Source organism: Sapajus apella, unplaced genomic scaffold (genome assembly GCF_009761245.1).
Source record: "Sapajus apella isolate SASKATOON/1434 unplaced genomic scaffold, GSC_monkey_1.0 scaffold42, whole genome shotgun sequence".
Lineage (NCBI taxonomy): Eukaryota > Metazoa > Chordata > Mammalia > Primates > Cebidae > Sapajus > Sapajus apella.
This window is the reverse complement of record NW_022436982.1, coordinates 10,025,657-10,045,201: the sequence shown is the minus strand read 5'-3', so window position 1 is coordinate 10,045,201 and position 19,545 is coordinate 10,025,657. Positions and strand designations below refer to the sequence as shown.

The 19,545-nt window shown below is 38.4% G+C and overlaps 1 long non-coding RNA gene across 1 annotated transcript; it reads right to left on the bottom strand.

Annotated features, from left to right (window-relative positions):
- Positions 1-4,987: 4,987 nt before the first annotated feature.
- On the bottom strand, positions 4,988-19,296 carry LOC116566053. The gene is made up of 3 exons (XR_004275705.1): positions 19,287-19,296; positions 16,702-16,703; positions 4,988-5,086 (listed from the first exon to the last, which is right to left on the bottom strand). It is a non-coding gene; the product is annotated as an uncharacterized LOC116566053 (long non-coding RNA).
- Between the last annotated feature and the right edge of the window lie 249 nt (positions 19,297-19,545).

The following is a 19,545-nucleotide window of genomic DNA, read 5'->3' as shown; positions in this document are numbered from 1 at the left end:
TCTAATACTATATTGAATAGCAGTGGTGAGAGCGGGCATCCTTGTCTTGTGCCACATTTCAAGGGGAATGCTTCCAGTTTTTGCCCATTCAGTATGATATTGGCTGTTGGTTTGTCATAAATAGATTTTATTATTTTGAGATACATTCCATCGATACCTAGCTTATTGAGTGTTTTTAGCATAAAGGGCTGTTGAATTTTGTCAAAGGCCTTCTCTGCATCGAGATAATCATGTGGTTTTTGTCTTTGGTTCTGTTTATGTGGTGAATTACATTTATAGACTTGCGTATGTTGAACCAGCCTTGCATCCCCGGGATGAAGCCTACGTGATCATGGTGGATAAGCTTTTTGATGTGCTGTTGCAATCGGCTTGTCAATATTTTGTTGAAGATTTTTGCATCTATGTTCATCATGGCTATTGGCCTGAAGTTTTCTTTTCTTGTTGAGTCTCTGCCGGGTTTTGGAATCAGGATGATGTTGGTCTCATAAAATGATTTGGGAATTATTCCCTCTTTTTGTATTGTTTGGAATAGTTTCAGAAGGAATAGTACCAGCTCCTCTTTGTATGTCTGGTAGAATTCGGCTGTGAACCCGTCTGGACCTGGGCTTTATTTGGATGGTAAGCTCTTAATTGCTGCCTCAACTTCAGACCTTGTTATGGGTCTGTTCAGGGTTTCGGCTTCTTCCTGGTTTAGGCTTGGAAGGAGGCAAGTGTCCAGGAATTTATCCATTTCTTCCAGGTTTATTAGTTTATGTGCATAGAGTTGTTTGTAATAATCTCTGTTGATGGTTTGAATTTCTGTGGAATCTGTGGTGATATCCCCTTTATCGTTTTTTATTGCATCAATTTGGTTATTCTCTCTTTTCTTTTTTATTAATCTGGCTAGTGTTCTATTTTGTTGATCTTTTCAAAAAACCAGCTCCTGGATTTATTGATTTTTTGAAGGTTTTTTTTGTGTCTCTATCTCCTTTAGTTCTGCTCTGATCTTAGCTATTTCTTGTCTTCTGCCAGACTTTGAGGTTTTTTGATCTCGCTCCTCTAGCTCTTTCAGTTTTGATGATAGGGTGTCAATTTTTGATCTCTCCTTGCTTCTCATGTGGGCACTTATTGCTATATATTTTCCTCTAGCGACTGCTTTAAACGTGTCCCATAGATTCTGCTATGTTGTGTCTTCATTCTCGTTGGTTTTGAAGAGCATCTTTATTTCTGTCTTCATTTCATTGTTTATCCAGTCAACATTCAAGAGCGAGCTTTTCAGTTTCCATGAAGCTGTGCAATTCTGGGTTAGTTTTTGAGTTCTGAGTTCTAGATTGCACTGTGGTCTAAGAGACTGTTTGTTACGATTTCCGTTCTTTTGCATTTGCTGAGGAGTGATTTACTTCCAATTATGTGGTCAATTTTAGAGTAGGTGTAAGTCATTAAGAACTTGCCTTATGTATCTGGGTGCTCCTGTATTGGGTGCATATATATTTAGGATCATAGGCTCTTCTTGTTGCATTGATCCTTTTACCATTATGTAATGTCCCTCTTTGTCTCTTATGATCTTTGTTGCTTTAAAGTCTAATTTATCAGAGATGAGAATTGCAACTCCTGCTTTTTTTTGCTCTCCATTTGCTTGGTGAATCTTCCTCCATCCCTTTATTTTGAGCCTTTGTGTATCCTTGCATGTGAGATGAGCTTCCTGGATACAGCACACTGATGGGTTTTGACTTTTTATCCAATTTGCCAGTCTGTGTCTTTTGATTGGGGCATTTAGTCCATGTACATTTAGGGTTAATATTGTTACGTGCGAATTTGATACTGCCATTTTGGTGCTAGCTGGGTGTTTTGCCCTTTAGTTGAGCTGGTACTTATTGTTCCTTTATATGCGTAGAGCCTCTTTCAGGAGCTCTTGTAGAGCTGGCCTGGTGGTGACGAATCTCTGAGTACTTGCATGTTCCCAAAGGATTTTATTTTTCCTTCACTTATGAAGCTTAGTTTGGCTGGATAGGAGATTCTGGGTTGAAAGTTCTTTTCTTTAAGGATGTTGAATATTGGCCCCCACTCTCTTCTGTCTTGTAGGGTTTCTGCTGAGAGATCTGCTGTGAGTCTGATGGGCTTCCCTTTGTGGGTAACCCGACCTTTCTCTCTGGCTGCCCTTAGTATTTTCTCCTTCATTTCAACCCTGGTGAATCTGACGATTATGTGCCTTGGGGTTGCTCTTCTTGACGAATATCATTGTGGTGTTCTCTGTATTTCCTGGACTTGAATGTTTGCCTGCCTTGCTAGGTTGGGGAAGTTTTCCTGGATAATATCCTGAAGAGTATTTTCCAGCTTGGATTCATTCTCTTCGTCGCATTCAGGTATGCCTATCAAATGTAGATTAGGTCTTTTCACATAGTCCCACATTTCTGGAGACTTTGTTCATTCCTTTTTACCCTTTTTTCTCCAGTATTGCCTTCCCGTTTTATTTCATTGAGTGGATCTTTGACCTCTGATATCCTTTCTTCTGCTTGGTCAATTCAACTGTTGATACTTGTGCATGCTTCGTGAAGTTTTCGTGTTGCGTTTTTCAGCTCCATCAATTCACTTATATTCCTTTCTATTTTGTCCATTCTCGTTAGCATTTCGTCAAATCTTTTTTCAAGGTTCTTAGTTTCTTTGCATTTGGTTAGAACATGTTCTTTAAGTTCACAGAAGTTTCTTACTACCCACCTTCTGAAGTCTGATTCTGTCATTTCATCACACTCGTTCTCCCTCCAACCTTGTTCTCTTGCTGGTGAGGAGTTGTGATCCCTTGTAGGAGGAGAGGTGTTCTGGTTTCGGGTGTTTTCATCCTTTTAATGCTTGTTTCTTCCCATCTTTAAGGATTTATCCACCTGTCGACTTTGTAGTTGCTGGCTTTCAGATTGGGTCTCAAATCTTTCAGATTGACGTTCTGTTTGTTGATGATGAGGTTATTTCTGTTTCTTGGTTTTCCTTCTGACAGTCTGGCCCCTCTGCTGTAGGTCTGCTGACGTTCACTCCAGGCCCTGCTTGCCTCGGGTTCACCTGCAGCAACTGTTGAACAGCAAGGGTTGTTACCAGTTTTTTTCTTCTGCTATCTTTGTCCCAGAAGGATACCCGCCTAGTGTCAATCTGATCTCTCCTTTATGAGGTGTCTCTTTGGATATATAGGGGTCAGGGAGCTGCTTGAGGAGACGGTCTCTTCTTTATAGGAGCTCAAATGGTGAGCTGTGTGCTCTGTTGTTCATTCAGAGCTGCTGGGCAGGTACGTTTACGTCTGCTGCAGCAGAACTCATAAACTGCTTTTTGTTCCCAGGTTCTCTGTCCCAGGGATTTAGAGCTTTATTTATGAGTTTCCATTATGCTGTTGCCTTCTTTTTTTTTTTTCTTTCAGACCTGCCCTGCCCAGCAAGGAGGCAGCCTAGTCACTGTTGGCCTGTAGAGGCTTTGCTGAGCTGCTGTGGGCTCCGCCCAGCTGCCGAGTGAACTTCCCTGCAGTCCTGTTTATATGGGTGTAGTTAGAACTGCTTTGGCAATGGTGGCCCGCCTCTGTTGAGGCGGAGTGTCTCTGCTGTGGCGGGTTGCCTTGGCAATGGTGGGCTGCCTCAGCAATGGCAGGTTGCCTTGGCAATGGTGGGCTGCCTCAGCATTGGCCGACTACCTCCATAGTGGCGGGCTGCCTCGGTAATGGCGGACGCCTCTCCGCCACAGAGCTGGACCGTCCCGGGTTCAGTTGCTCTTGCTGTGAAACTCTCAATCCAGAGTTTCTGGTTGCTCTTCTTTTGTGGGGGTGGGACCAGCCGAGCCTGATCTCCTGGCTCCCTGCCTCAGAGCCTTTTTTAAGTTTGTGTTCCAGTCGCCTGTTGAACAGGCGCCAGGGTCTGTTTGTTTTCCCCTGCGGCCACTCATTGCACTGGCTTAAACAGCGGCACTGAGGTTTGTGTTTTTTTTTTTTTTTTTCCCCTGGAATCTACTGTCCTGGTTCCCTGCTCAGTCCCCTTTTTAAACAGATGAATGGGCGACTTCCCATGGCTCCAATCGCCAGCCAAAAGGGCACCCGGACCGGTGTATTTTGTACAGAGAACCGCTGTTCCGGGGTGCTGACAAAGCAGCTGCATGGGGCAAAGCAGTGGTGCCGGCCAGCACAGCTGGGCTGGCCAAAACAGCCGCGCTGGTGGAGCTCCTCCGCCTGGGAATTTCCTAGTCTGTGGGCAATAAAAATGCGGCGTCCACTCACCCTCTGTGCTTTCATTGGGAGCTGCAATCCTGAGCTGTTCCTAAATGGCCATCTTGGATCGACCCCCAAGTCTAGAATTTAATAATGATGTTTTGAAGCATAATTTCTCTAGTCCTCATTTTTGCTAAAAATAAATCATGATAGGACTCAGTTGCTTGCAAAATAGATTTTAGTCTTATACTGAGCCTGACTGCGTGAAGTGCAGCAAGAATAATTATTTTTACATAGGCCTTTTAGATTGGCTTTGATGGAACTCTGATCCACAAGGACTCTCAGAGAAAACTTTCTAAAGCAAAGCCCACCTATGAGTTTTTATCCTCAAACTCCTGTGTGTGGGTGAACTCCTATTCTTGAGGTCCCAAGAGCATAGTATTCTTAGGCCTGTTAGAAAGTGACATTCTTTACTTACCACAGGTTAGGACTGAGTAGACAGGGAATGAGGCCAGTTTTCCCAAGGGACTTTTATTAGCTCTGCAAGTTCAGCTTTGCTTCTTAAAGGGAAGCATACACAAAGCCTTGGTAAAACAACCAGTCTCTCCAATTGCATCCTGTTGCAAAAGAAAATGGGTTGCTACTGCACTGATGCAAACAACTATACTGCCATAACTAAACAATACTCAACTAGTTTCCAAATTCTGCAGAAGACAGGGAGAGAGAGAGAGAGAGAGAGAGAGAGAGAGAGAGACAAACATGTTCCAAATTTTGCTCACAGGAGTATACCTTGCTCAATTATTAAAGGCTGGAAATAGCTCAAAACAAGTTTCCTTGACTCTGGAAATCAAAACAAGAATCAGCAGTATTCCAAGCAAAAGTCAAAAATTACTTCAGTTTTCTATTAGTTCAGTCCATTCAGTTAACACTTTCCTGCTTAATATTTGTGAACATATCAGCTTTTCATGAGTCCTGTACATTTTTTATTCCTATGTCACAATCTGCAGAGTTATTCGAAACCTGCATTTGAGAGCATTTGCCAAAGTTCTATAGCCAATTATAAACCACCTTTTGAGGAGGATAAAAACAAGACAACAATTATGAATAACAAATGTCTGGGATAGTTACATTCAGAGACATGATTGACAAAGAAATTTGGTTATCTGTGTGGTTTATAACAACAACCCTAATTGTGTTTGATAGCATGTACTCAGACATTCAAATTTTACAAATCCCATACAATTTTTGGAACATATATTAATATTATTCCCTAAAATATAACCTAATGAAGATTAAACATCATTTTGGCAATCCCATGTACCTAAACATGTCAGACAGTCCTGTTTACCTCTCTTCTGGATGCTTGAGAGGCCCTCTGTAAGCATTCAAAAGCTAGGGGTCAGGAAAGACAACTTCAAAGCTGAAATATACTTTTGGGAAGCCTGTTAAATGTTAGAGGTTTAAAACACTTGATGTTATGAAATAGAATCTAAGATTACCATGTTATTTATTTTGCCAAAATAACTCAGAAATTTTTTAAAAAGCAAAAACCTTTTATAACACTTTTGAATTTAGTCAGTGTTCACACACAGAATTTCTTTTGCAACATTGATTTTTTAGAAAACTTCTACAACTTCTTTAAGCTTTTGGCTTTATCTTATCTAATTCAAAACAATCCTTGAACCCTATGCAAAAATTTACATTTTGACTATATCTGCATTTTACCTATAACCCTTAAGGCTTTTTTATTTCTCAATGATTAAAGTCACATAAGCCAAGAGATATCATAGCTTTTATATCTCCTTTAAAAAATATTTGATCTAAGCACTTATTTTCTTTCCAGCCAATTAATTAGAGCTCTTTTTTATAGTCATCACACCCAACACATATATAACTATACAGACAGACAGAACAAGATGCAATAGTTATAAGATTTTTTATTTGCCAATGTCCTAATTAGACTATTGGCCTCTGGGTGGAGACCTTTAAGAGCAAGGCTAGGAAAGCATGCACTTTCTAGGGCCTAATAAACAGGTATAGCTAGAACACAAAAACAGATTTTGAGAGGGATCCATCTGCCTCCAATTCCTGGGGCTCCCTGAGGAAAACAGAGGCCTCTCTCAAAATGGAATCTATGGTGCTTTTTCTGTTTTGTTTTTTTTTCTCCCCCCTCCCCAAGGAGTCCCAAGCCATCAGAAATTATGTTAGGGCTCCTGATACATACATGTAGAATGGCAAGACAAAATGGAGAAAAGTAATTCAGTTGACTGAGGAAAAAAACCTTTCAGCAAAACAGGTTCCAAGAAGGGAAAACATAAAGACCTTTTTAAATATATCTAAAACTTGGAAATCTTCTTTTAATTAAGCTGAACACTCTTTAAGAATATTCTTTTAAATCCCTTATTACCTGACTTTAGCTGCACCAAACAGCTAATATTTTTGACTGTCTAACTTTACTGAAGTAACTACCCAGGTGCTCAGAGACAGGAAAATTCAAGGCAGTTCATGGAGTGGAAGAGAATCAACAAATGGCAAAGGTCATGCAGATATCAAACTTGAAAGGACTCATTCCCTAAACCAGGATTGAACCCTGGCCATCACTGTAAAATTGTGGAGGGTAAAACAAAGCACAGGCATGTGGTTCTCCCAAGGACGTGAAACAAGATGGAAGCCTGCAACAAAGTTTGATACTGACCAGTTAGTCAGGCTGGTTTGAACAGTGGGCCTATGGAGTCCTAGGCCCACATCCCATCCTAAGACCCCTCTTTCTGAAACCAAACCATACAGAAAGACATCCAGTGCATCACCAGATTGGCTGTAGCTTAAGACAAACCTTACAAATCTTTTTTCATAAGTAAAACTTTACAGAGAATGTAGAAAGTGATAGTTGGGGTCTTGGCCTAGTAAAACATTCTCTAAATCGATAGAAAAAGCCTCTCACATAAAAGTTAGCACTTGACCTGGCAGAGAAAAGAAAAGCAAAGCAGCTTGAATGCAGGGCTAGAAAGATATTTTGGAGAAGAACCTCTTATTCTCATGTGAATAGGCTTCTCCAGCAAGGAGAAAAACTTTTAGTTGTTATTGGACTGAAATGGACTCCTTGGCTGGGGGAGGGGAAGACACCATGGGTGTGTGCCAGGGAATGCTGGCCAGCCAGTCATGCAGGAACTTGGGCCATATGCACAACCCCAGCTAGGAGGGCAGGAGGGTAGGGAGGTCACTACTCACTTGTCTATACAGTACACATGCCTGCAGCATTAGGGTAGGGGCAGAACACCTCAATATTGTAAAGGAAAAGATAGATACCATTACAGTCCCCCCAGAAAAAGATAGCAAATGCCATAGAAAAGACTGACTTGGATAGAGGCTGACATTCCTGAGCCCCAAGAGTGACAGTGGGGGGTTGGTGGGGTGGGGCACAGTTTCTTCTACCCTCAGAAGTTTGAGGGATATAAGGCTTAGCAACAAGAGGGATAAAGATTTTTTTGGTCTGCATTTTACTCACCTTTCCTCATGCCCTGTATGGGTCACCAAAATAATGCACGGTTTTTTGCTTCATAGCTCAGTTAAAATCTGTGTTCTTGTCTCATGACAAGGAAAAATTAGGCACATGGACACATTGAAAGGTGAGGAGAGTTGAATTTATTAAAGGAAAGTTCTCAGCAAAGAAAGGAGGTCTTGCCAACCGGCTCCCACCTCACAGATTGAATATCAGACTACCACACAGGAGCTAAAGAGGTAGGCTAATCCCTGTGCATAAAGTGTGAATTCCTGGTGAATTCCTACCCCATTCTCCCAGTGTGCAGATGGGTCCTTAGTCTATGCCTTTCCACATTGATTTATTTCCCTTACTGCACATGTATTAGGAAATGAAAATTTTTACCTTGGGCTTGTTTAAGCAAACCTCCTGTGCACAATGACCTGGTTGGCATTTGGCTGTCTTCTGTCTCCCTCACAAGCACACAGGATGACTTGGGAGGATGCATATATTCAAAGAATGGATATTTTTTTTAAAAAAAGTATTGATCTTGGCCATGTTCACACTTCTATTGCTCTTTATTTCCTTGATTGGAGGGAGTTTTCTTAATGTTATTTCAGCCATTATGGCCTTTCATGCATTTCAATTTTGAGCATAATGTTTGTAATGAATGTTAAATCTTGGTTAATATTTTCACAGAATGCTGTTTTTGGTAAATTTTACATAATGCAGCTTATCAACTAATATTTCAAAATATAAACTTTTTGTTATATTGCTGTCATTGAGTGGGTACCACTCAAGAATTTTAAACAGGACTATGATAAATTTGCTGCTATTAGTTTTCTCTTTTAGACAGCATTAGTATACAGATCAAGTTCTGCTCTCAAATATCCATCTATTTGTTTATATATATATATACTGTTTGTGCATTTATATTTTCAAATAGTAAGGTTTTCCAGGTATATTGAAGCAGAGAGAAATAATTATGTAATGAATCTCTGAGGTTCAGTTGAAAAACAAATATAAGAGAAAGCATCTTTAGTATTTTTAAAAATGATCTTTATCTCAAGAGCAAATGAATGAGACTATTCATGAATAAAATGTAAAATTTCAAAAGGATTTATAAATAAAATCATTAAATATTGGAATTTGGAATTCTAAGGGATGAAAAGAATAACAAATAATGAAAATACAAATTTCAATTAAATATTAACAAATGGGAAATAATAGAAGATATTAGGTAAAAAGAGTTTCAAGGAACGTTTAGAAAATCACACACATACACAAATATGTGAGGTTGCATAGAAGACATTGGAGGGGTACTGCTAGTTGAATCAAAATTTTAAAACTTTGCAAAATGAGACATGTCTAAGAATTATACTAAAGCAGGATGGCTTGAAGGGCTTAGGCTCCGAAATTCAAAAGATGAAGGTAGCTGCAAATAATAATTGACAAGATGTCAAGGTGTGGAGTAATTAACTCTAGAGATATCTTCCAATTCAACCAATAGCTTTTGTTTTTTTAAATACTATAAAGGTCCTTGTTTATCTACTGAATGTCTTGTGTTATTAGGAATAAATCTGACACCATTCTGTTGAACTCAAGAGGTTTTGTTTTGTTTTTGTTTTTGAGATAGAGTCTCACTCCGTCACCCTGGCTGGAGTGCAATGGCAAAATCTCAGCTCACTGCAACCTCCACCTTTTAGATTCAAGTACTTCTCATGCCTCAGCCTCTCGAGTAGCTGAGATTACAGTCATGAACCACCATGCTAGCCTAATTTTTGTATTTTTATTAGATACTGGGTTTTGCCGTGTTGGCCAGGCTGGTCCCAAACTTCTGACCTCAAGTGATCTGCCCACCTCAGCTTCTCAAAGTGCCGGGATTGTAGGTGCGAGTCACTGCTCCTGGCCTAAGAGGTTTGTTTTCTTTTTAAACACTCTTCAAAATAAAATAGATCATACATGTATTCTTTAAGGAAGCAGGAAAGATCTAGTACTTAGTTCCACAATTGCAATCTTGCTATATCTACTGTCCTCTTTTGAAAGGTGTGCATTTAGATTTTGTACTAGAAATGCCAAAAGTGAAAAATAGAAAAATAATATACAAGGTTAAGACTTATATGTATATATTCATTTCTTCAACAATGGTTTATTAACTATTTCTTCCAGGCACTGTTCTAGGGATTGAAGACATAGAAGTAACCTGAATGGATAGTAACTTTTCTCACGGTGTTCTTGTGTGGGAAGAAAGGCAATAATAATAAAAAGGAGTCAGTATGTATCAGAGTGTGAAGAGAGTTTTGGAGAAAAAGTCACAGAGTGGGTAGATAGTACTGAGGTTGCTATGTTAGACGGATCATCAGGAAAAACCTATTTAATGTGTTGAAAATTAAGCAAACACTGAAATGGAATGAGGTGGCTATGTTGGAGAAAATGTAGAGATAAAAAAGTTACAGTTTATAAAATGCATTATAAAGTATTTTAATTGAGTTCTATAACAACTGTAGGAAGCTATATATATATGTGCATAATAATATATGCATATTATTATCATTCTTAATCTTGTGGAAACTAAAGTTAAGAGAGGACAATGGAGTTGAAGTTATCTGCCTAGTAGAGAGGGGTGTTATATTTAATCCAAGTTAAATACTGTTAGTTCCGCAACAGGTTTTGACAGAGTTGCTTACTTTCTCTAAGCCTCAGTCACGTTCTCTAAGATGGGGTAATAGTAATAGTGACCCCATAGAGCTGTGAGAATGATCTGTAAGAGAATGAGCTGTAAGATGATCTGTATAAATCAAATCAATGTTTGTCACATGCATCTGACAAGCCTTGACTCTAAATCAGGGGTCAGCAAACTATTGCCCTCAGGCCATAGCTGTCTTCTGTCTGTTTTTGTAAAATATGTCAGCTAAGAATAGTTTTTACATTTTAAATGGTTGGAAAAAACAAAAGAACATTATGTGGACTTCAGATATCATTGTTCATAAATGAAGTTTTGTTGGAACCTAGTCACTCTCATTTATTTTTGTTTGTCTAAAGTGGTTTTATGCTACAACAGCAAAATTGAGGAGTTACAGCAGAGACCATATAGGCGGCAAAGCTGACAATTTGTAACGGACCCTTTACAGAAAAATTTTATTCCTGTTCTAGATAGAAGTGCTCAATTTTGCTGCCCAAGCTGTGTCTCATTTCTTTTTATTTCATTTCTTTTTATATTATTTTATTTTTAATAGCATATAATAATTGTACATATTTTTGGGGTACTTTGTGATGTTGTGGTATGTAGTGTACAGTGATCAGATCAGGGTAATTGGCATATCCATCATCTCAAACATTTGTCATTTCTTTGTGTTGGGATCATTTAATACTCTCCTTCTGTAACTGGGTTTCTTCTTGGATGTTGTGGGTTCTTGGCTTCCAACCTCTTAAAGAATAAGCGGTGGGGCTGCTTCAGCTGCACCGTATGCTCGCAAAGTAAAATTTCAGACCCAAAACAGTGTTGCAGAAAGGTGATTTTATTTAGATAGAGAAAAAAGAAGGAAAGGAGAAAAAGGCTTCCACGAAGAGTGTGGAAGGGGATTCTAGAGGGGAAATCCCGGAGGCAGCTCCCACCGTGTGGGAGGGGATTCCAGAAAGCTGGAAATCTGACACAGGTGAGAGAGCTTGGACTTTTATCCTGGAAGAAACCCCCACCTTCTCCAAGACCCTGGGCCAATGAAAGGAGTTCCTTAGAACTTCCACTGGAGTGATTGACTTTTAGTTTCTTTCCTCCCCTGCAAAATTCAGACATAAACCATTCAATCACCCGGATGGAGAGAGATGGGGTGGGGTGGGGGCATGGCGCTGAGAAATTCTTGTCCTTAAAGCTACGCCCCCTCATGAACCTGGAAAGAGAACACATTCCCTCATTTTCTCTTTCTTGAATTATGTTGGATAACATCGCATAGTTTATTGGCTTTTTCCTAGTTTGCCTTAATTCTTTAAGTATACAGGTTAGGAAATGCTTATGGCTTAGTTCCCATTTTGAATCCGGATTCCAGTGAGGGTCTGTGGCAGGGACTGCCTGAGTACCCGTGGGATATTTGTCTTTATTTTTTGGCATTATTAGATTATTTATATACCTGAATAAGATACCAAGTGTTCTTTTTTTTTTTTTTTTTTTGAGACGGAGTTTCACTCATGTTACCCAGGCTGGAGTGCAATGGCGCGATCTCGGCTCACCGCAACCTCCGCCTCCTGGGTTCAGGCAATTCTCCTGCCTCAGCCTCCTGAGTAGCTGGGATTACAGGCACGCGCCACCATGCCCAGCTAATGTTTTGTATTTTTAGTAGAGACGGGGTTTCACCATGTTGACCTGGATGGTCTCGATCTCTTGACCTCGTGATCCACCCGCCTCGGCCTCCCAAAGTGCTGGGATTACAGGCTTGAGCCACCGCGCCCGGCCCACCAAGTGTTCTTAAACCTTTGAGCTGCTGCTAGAGCAACCTTTTTTTTTTTTTTAAATTGCTGACAAGGGTTTGATTAAGCAAAAGCATGACATTATTTTTAGTTTAATTTGAAGGACTGACTTAGACCCTGAAAAATGTTTATGTACTTGTTGGGGTTATTTGAAAACTTTCCTAAGTCTATCTTAATTTGCTTTAAGTTAGAAAGTGAGAAGGGGGTGTGCACTTTTATTAGGCCAGATTCTTCTCTCACTGCCTGTAGGGGGCATTCAGGTAGCCTGGGGTGCCCTGGCTGTTTTGGCCCTCTGGCTCCTGTGGGGGTACAGGAGCTGAGGAGCCCCGGTTGGCATTGGTGGAGGTAGTTGCCACAGGGAGTTTTACCTGCGGAGGTAGCCCTGAGGAGGGCTGAATAGGGTAAGGGGCACAGTCCTGACAGAGCTGAAGCTTGTTCTTTAGGAAAAAGAATAGTTGCACATAGCTGTTTAAAATTATATATTATTGTTAACTATAATTGTCCTGTAGTGCTATAGAACACTATAAATTATTCCTCCTACTTGACTGTAATTTTGTATTCTTTAACAGATCTCTTCCTATCCACAACTCCCACTACCCTTTCCAGAGTTTAGTATCCTTTGTTCTACTTTTTACTTCTTCAAGATCAACTTTTTTTTTTTTTCAGCTGCCGCATATGAATGAGAACATATAGTATTAAAATTTCTGTTCCTGGCTTATTTTACTTAACATAATGTCTCCCAGTTCCATCCAAGTTGCCACAAATGACTGGATTTTATTCTTTTTTATGGCTAAATAATATTCCATTGTGTTCATACACCACATTTTCTTTGTTCATTCATCGGTGGTGGGACAACTACCTCAAGGTTGATTCCATATCTTGATTATTGTGAATAGTGCTGCAATAAACATCGGAGTGCACATGTCTGTTTGATATACTGATCTCCTTTCTTTTGGATAAATGCCCAGTAGTAGGATTATTAGATCATATGGTAGTTCAACTTGTAGTTTCTTGAGAAACCTCCGAACTGTTCTTCATAGTGGTTGTGCTAGTTTATATCCCATCAACAGTGTATAAAAGTTTTCTTTTCTCTGCATATGTCTTGCCCTTTCAACTCTACAAAAAGACCTGCCCATACCACCTAATCTAAAGTAATTCTTCCCATCCCAATCCCACCTCTTAACTTGTCTCCATTGCTATGTTTTATTTTCATCTATGCACTCACTCGTGTCTGAAATTATCCTATTTATTTTTGCTTGTTTATCAGTTTCCATCCCACTTGACTAAATACTCTACTAGTGTGGAAAATCCATCTGACATCTTGTCAGTTAAAGTTGTAGGATATATATATGTTTTGTCCATATGACTTTGGTCTTATTTCTCAGTTTCCTATGAACTCTGAATAGGGAAGAAGTGTTCTTGATAGATTCTGCTCTAAATCCCCAGAAACATGTACAGATTTTTTTTTTAAGAATGGGACTGTATACTCTAGATCTTATTTCACTTGACTTTTTCTCTCCTTATTTTACATTGTCTGTATATATAACTCCCTATTCTTTTTTTTTTTTTTTGGACACAGAATCTCACTTTGTCATTCAGACAGGAGTGCAGAGGCACAATCACAATTCACTACCACTTTGACCTGCCAGCTGAAGTGATCCTCCCACCTCAGCCTCTCCAGTAGCTAGGACCCTAACAGGTATGTGCCACTGTGCCCAGCTAATTTTGGTATTTTTTGTAGAGACAGGATTTCACCATGTTGCCCAGCCCAGAACACCATATCATTTTAATAACTCCAATATACAGATAAAATTAGTTTAACCATTATTTAGATGGAAATTTGTAATAATTTATTATTACAAACAATGATACAATGAGTAATTTTGTTATTTTGTTCATTTGTACAAGTATTTCTGTACAATAGTATTAGATGTAAATCTTATCTCAAGGACTATGCCTATTTTAAAGTTTATAGGTATGACAAACTGCTTTCTAAAGAGCTGTATGCATTTTTATGCTCCTTAACCGTGCCTCTCTCCCCATCCATACCTTAACTAACACTGGATATTGTAAACATTTTTAATTTCTGGCTAGTCTGGTATGTAAAATATGATACAACATTACTATGTTAATTTTTTCATTGAATGTATATGACTGGACATATTTGCTTAGGTGTGTTGGTCATTTGTATTTCTTTTTTCTGTAAATTACCTATCGTATCATTACTCCTCAAAAATATTGTCCTTTGTTAAAATTGATTTTTATGAGTTCTTTAAAAATTTTTGAAATGATTTCTTATTTTATCTCATGTATGTTCTAAATATTTCCCATTTGTCTGTTACTTATCTTTGAATTTTGCTTCTGGTATCTTGTAGACAAATCTATCAGCTTTTTCTTTCTGGCTGTTAGATTTTTGAGTCTTGCAGAACTTCTTTAATCAAAGATTACAAAAATATTTCTCTACAGTTTCTTCTAGTAATTTTATAATTTTTTACTCTTCAGCTCTTTTAGCTATCCAGTTTTAAGTAATGTAATTGATGTAAATTAAATTTTCCCTTAATAGTTATCTGCCTCAATATTACTTACTGAATTGCCATTTTTAAAAAACTGCTTATTTGAAATGTTAACATCCAAAAACATATGCATAGTTATTTCTTGATTATATTCTTTATTTTGTAAAGTAAAAAATTTAAAATTAAAGAACAAAATAAATACAAAAGTACACAAATTATGAATGAAAACTTGATTATTTTTCAAAGGAAACACACTGTGTAACTATCAGCTATGTCAAGGAATTAAATTATTACTATCTCAGACATCTGCATTCTGTAGGTAGTCAATTGTATCTTCAAATATTGATAATTTGTCTTTTAGAAATATATTTTTATTTTGCTCCTACTATATTAGGAAGGTCTCCAGAAATCTGCAAGAATCTCTTTCTCTTGTTACTGCTTTAAATGGGGAATGCTTTTGATCTTTTATTATTAAACATGAGGTTTGCTGTAGGTTCTTGGTCCATTCTCCCCAATAAAGTACAGAAAAAAATTTTTCTATTTCAAATTTAAAAAGATTAAATAAAAACATGCATAGGAACTGTACTTTTGTAAGGCAGCAATCAAAATTGTCTGAATGTGACCTTATAGGCTCAGGCTGGCTTCTTTGAACATCAGGCTAGCTGTGAAAAGGACATTTCTCCCACTTCAGTATGGGGGAGTTCACTGAAATTCAGCTTTCACTCTCTCTTTGCCCCACCTTTGTAGAAGAAACTAGAGCATCTAATATCTTTAGTAAGACAGGTAACTGGCCTACTCAGGTAATTCCTCAAAATTGCTTTTGCTCCAAATGCAGAAAGCTTGTTGCTAAGCAGCCTGAGTGCTCTCTCTACCCATAGACTGACTCTCATGATTGAATTATAAGGAGGAATGATGAAGGTGTGGACGTGATAGTAGATGTTGACAGCAGAGTCCTTGCAACAGCCTATAGGTACTCTGGGTTAGTAGTGCCCTGGCTTGGTTTGTTTCCCTGTGTCATGTTGAAAGGATTAGGGATTTCCACTTATGCCATCTCTTCATTGCTGGTTCCTGGCATTTATAAATTCCCCCTTTCCCCAAAAGTATATTCTTCAATAGGTGTGGCATTGTAGACTTCATCCCATACTTTGTGGATAGAGATGGTGCCTCACTCAGGCTAGCTCCACCAGCTGGGGAAATTACATAACTAGCATCTGTAATGATTGTCATGTTTTATTATTATTATTATTATTATTATTATCATATTTTTAAGTTCTGGGGTACTTGTGCAGAACATGCAGGTTTGTTACATAGGTACACACGTGCCATGGTGGTTTGCTGCATCCATCATCCTGTCATCTACATTAGGTATTTCTCCTAATGCTATACCTCCCTTAGCCCCCTACCTCCCTGCTATCCCTCCTCTAGCACCCCAACCCCAACAGACCCAAGTGTGTGATGTTCCCCTCCCTGTGTCCATGTGTTCTCATTGTTCGACACCCACTTGTGAGTGAGAACATGTGGGTGTTCGGTTTTCTGTTCTTGTGTTAGTTTGCTAAGAATGATGGTTTCCAGATTGATCCATGTCCCTGCAAAACACATGAACTCATCCTTTTTTTATGGCTGCATAGTATTCTATGGTGTGTATATGTCACATTTTCTTTATCCAGTTTATTACTGATAGGCATTTGGGTTGGTTCCAAGTCTTTGCTATTATGAACAGTGTTACAATAAACATACGTGTGCATGTGTCTTTATAATAGAAGGATTTATAATCCTTTGGGTATATACCCAGTAAAGGGATTGCTGGGTCAAATGGTATTTCTAGTTCTAGATCCCTGAGGAATTGCCACACTGTCTTCCATAATGGTTGAACTAATTTACACTCCCACCAACAGTGTAAAAGCATTCCTATTTTTCCACATCCTCTCCAGTAACTGTTGTCTTCTTATTTTTTAAAGATTGCCAATCTAATTGGTGAGAGATGGTATCTCAGTGTGGTTTTGATTTGCATTTCTCTAATGACCGGTGATGATGAGCTTTTTTTCATATGTTTGTTGGCTATATAAATATCTTCCTTTGAGAAGTGTCTTTTCAACTTCTTTGCACATTTTTTGATGGGGTTGTTTATTTTTTTCTTGTAAATTTGTTTAAGTTCTTTGTAGATTCTGGATATCATTCCTTTGTCAGATGGGAAAATTGCAAAAGTTTTTTCCCATGCTGTTGGTTGCTGGTTCATGCTAATGATAGTTTCTTTTGCTGTGCAAAAGCTCTTTAATTAGATCCCATTTGTCTATTTTGGCTTTTGTTGCCATTGCTTTTGGTGTTTTAGTCATGAAATCCTTGCCCATACCTATGTCCCAAATGGTACTGCCTAGGTTTTCTTCTAGTTTATGGTGTTAGGTCTTGTATGTAAATCTTTAATCCATCTGGAGTTAATTTTTGTATAGGGCATAAGGAAGGGATCCAGTTTCAGCTTTCTGCAGAAGGCTAGCCAGTTTACCCATCACCATTTATTAAACAGGGAATCCTTTCCCCATTGCTTTTGTCTGGTTTGTCAAAGATCAGATTGTTGTAGATGTGTCACATTTCTTCTGAGGCCTCTGTTGTGTTGCATTCGTCTATGTCTCTGTTTTGGTACCAGTAACATGCTGTTTTGATTTTATTACTGTAGCCTTGCAGTATACACCTTGTAGTATACTTTGAAGTTAGGTAGCATGATGCCTTCAGCTTTGGTTTTGTTGTTGTTGTTGTTGTTGTTGTTTTTTCCTTAAGATTGTCTTGGCTATGTGGGCTCTTTTTTGGTTCCACATGAAATTTAAGGTGGTTTTTCTTTTTTTTTTCTAATTCTGTGAAGAAAGTCAGTGTTAGCTTGATAGGGTTAGCATTGTCTCTATAAATTACTTTGGATAGTATGACCATTTTCATGATATTGATTCTTCCTAACCATGAGCATGGAATGTTTTTTCATCTGTTTGTGTTTTCTCTTATTTCCTTGATCAGTGGTTTGTAGTTCTCCTTGAAGAGGTCCTTCACATCCCTTGTTAGTTGTATTCCTAGGTATTTTATTCTCTTTTTGCAATTGTGAATGGGAGTTCACTCATGATTTGGCTCCCTGTTTGTTTGTTATTGCTGTATAGGAATGTGTGTGATTTCTGCACATTGATTTGGTATCCTGAGACTTTGCTGAAGTTGTTTATCAGCTTGAGATTCTGGGCTGAGATGATGGGGTCTCCTAAATATACAATCATATTGTCTGCAAATAGAGACAATTTGACTTCCTCTTTTCCTAATTGAATACTCTTTATTTCATTTTCTTGCCTGATTGCCCTTGCCAGAACTTCCAGTACTACGTTGAATAGCAGTGATGTGAGAGGGCATCCTTGTCTTGTGCTGGTTTTCAAAGGGAATGCTTCCAGCTTTTGCCCCTTCAATATGACATTGGCTGTGGGTTTGTCATAAATAACTCTCATTATTTTGAGATACATTTCATCAATACCTAGTTAATTGAGAGTTTTTAGCATAAAGGGCTGTTGAATTTTGTTGAAGGCTTTCTCTGCATCTATTGACATAATCATGTGGTTTTTGTCATTGGTTCTGTTTATGGGATGGATTACATTTATTGATTTGCATATGTTGAACCAGCCTTCCATTCCAGGGATGAAGCTGACTTGATCGTGATGGATAAGTTTTTGATGTGCTATTAGGTTCATTTTGCCAGTATTTTATTGAGGATTTTTGCATCGACATTCATCATGGATATTGGCCTGAAATTTTCTTTTTTAATTGTGTGTCTGCCAGGTTTCGGTATCAGGATGATGTTGGTCTCATAAAATGAGTTAGGGAGGTTTCCCTCTTTTTGTATTGTTCAAATAATATCAGAAGGAATGGTACCAACTCCTCTTTGTACATCTGGTAGACATTGGCTGTGAATCCGTCTGGTTCTGGACTTTTTTTGGTTGGTAGGCTATTAAATGCTGCCTCAATTTCAGACCTCGTTATTGGTCTATTCAGGGATTCAATGTCTTCCTGGTTTAGTCTTGGAAGGTTGTAAGTTTCCAGGAATGGATCCATTTCTTCTAGATTTACTGGTTTATTTGCATAGAGGTGTTTATAGTATTCTCTGTTGGTAGTTTGTATTTCTCTAGGATTGGTGATGATATACCCTTTATCGTTTTTTATTGCATCTATTTGATTATTCTCTCTTTTCTTCTTTATTAGTCTGGCTAGCACTCTATCTATTTTGTTGATCTTTTCAAAAAACCAGCTCCTGGGTTCACTGATTTTTTTCAAGGGATTTTTTGTTTCTCTATCTCCTTCAGTTCTTCTCTGATCTGAGTTATTTCTTGTCTTCTGCTAGCTTTTGAATTTGTTTAATCTTGCTCCTCTAGTTCTTTTAATTGTGACATCAGGGTATTGATTTTAGATCTTTTCTCATTTCTCTTGTGGGCATTTAGTTCTATAAGTTTCCCTCTATACATTACTTCAGATGTGTCCCAGAGATTCTGGTACATTGTGTCTTTGTTCTCATTGGTTTCAAATAATATATTTATTTCTGCCTTCATTTCATTATTTATCCAGTAGTCATTCCGGAGCAAGTTGTTCAGGTTCCATGTAGTTGTGTGGTTTTGAGTGAGTTTCTTAATCCTGAGTTCTAATTTGATTGCACTGTGGTCTGAGATACTGTTTGATATGATTTCCATTCTTTTCCATTTGCTGAGGAGTGTTTTATTTCCAATTATGGGATCAATTTTAGAATACATGTGATGTGGTGCTAAGAAGAATGTATATTCTGTGGATTTGTGGTGAAAAGTTCTATAGATGTCTATTAGATCTGCTTGGTTCAGATCTGAGTTCAAGTCCTGGATACCCTTGTTATTTTCTGTCTCATTGATCTAATATTGACAGTGGGGTGTTAAAGGCTCCCACTATTATTGTGTGGA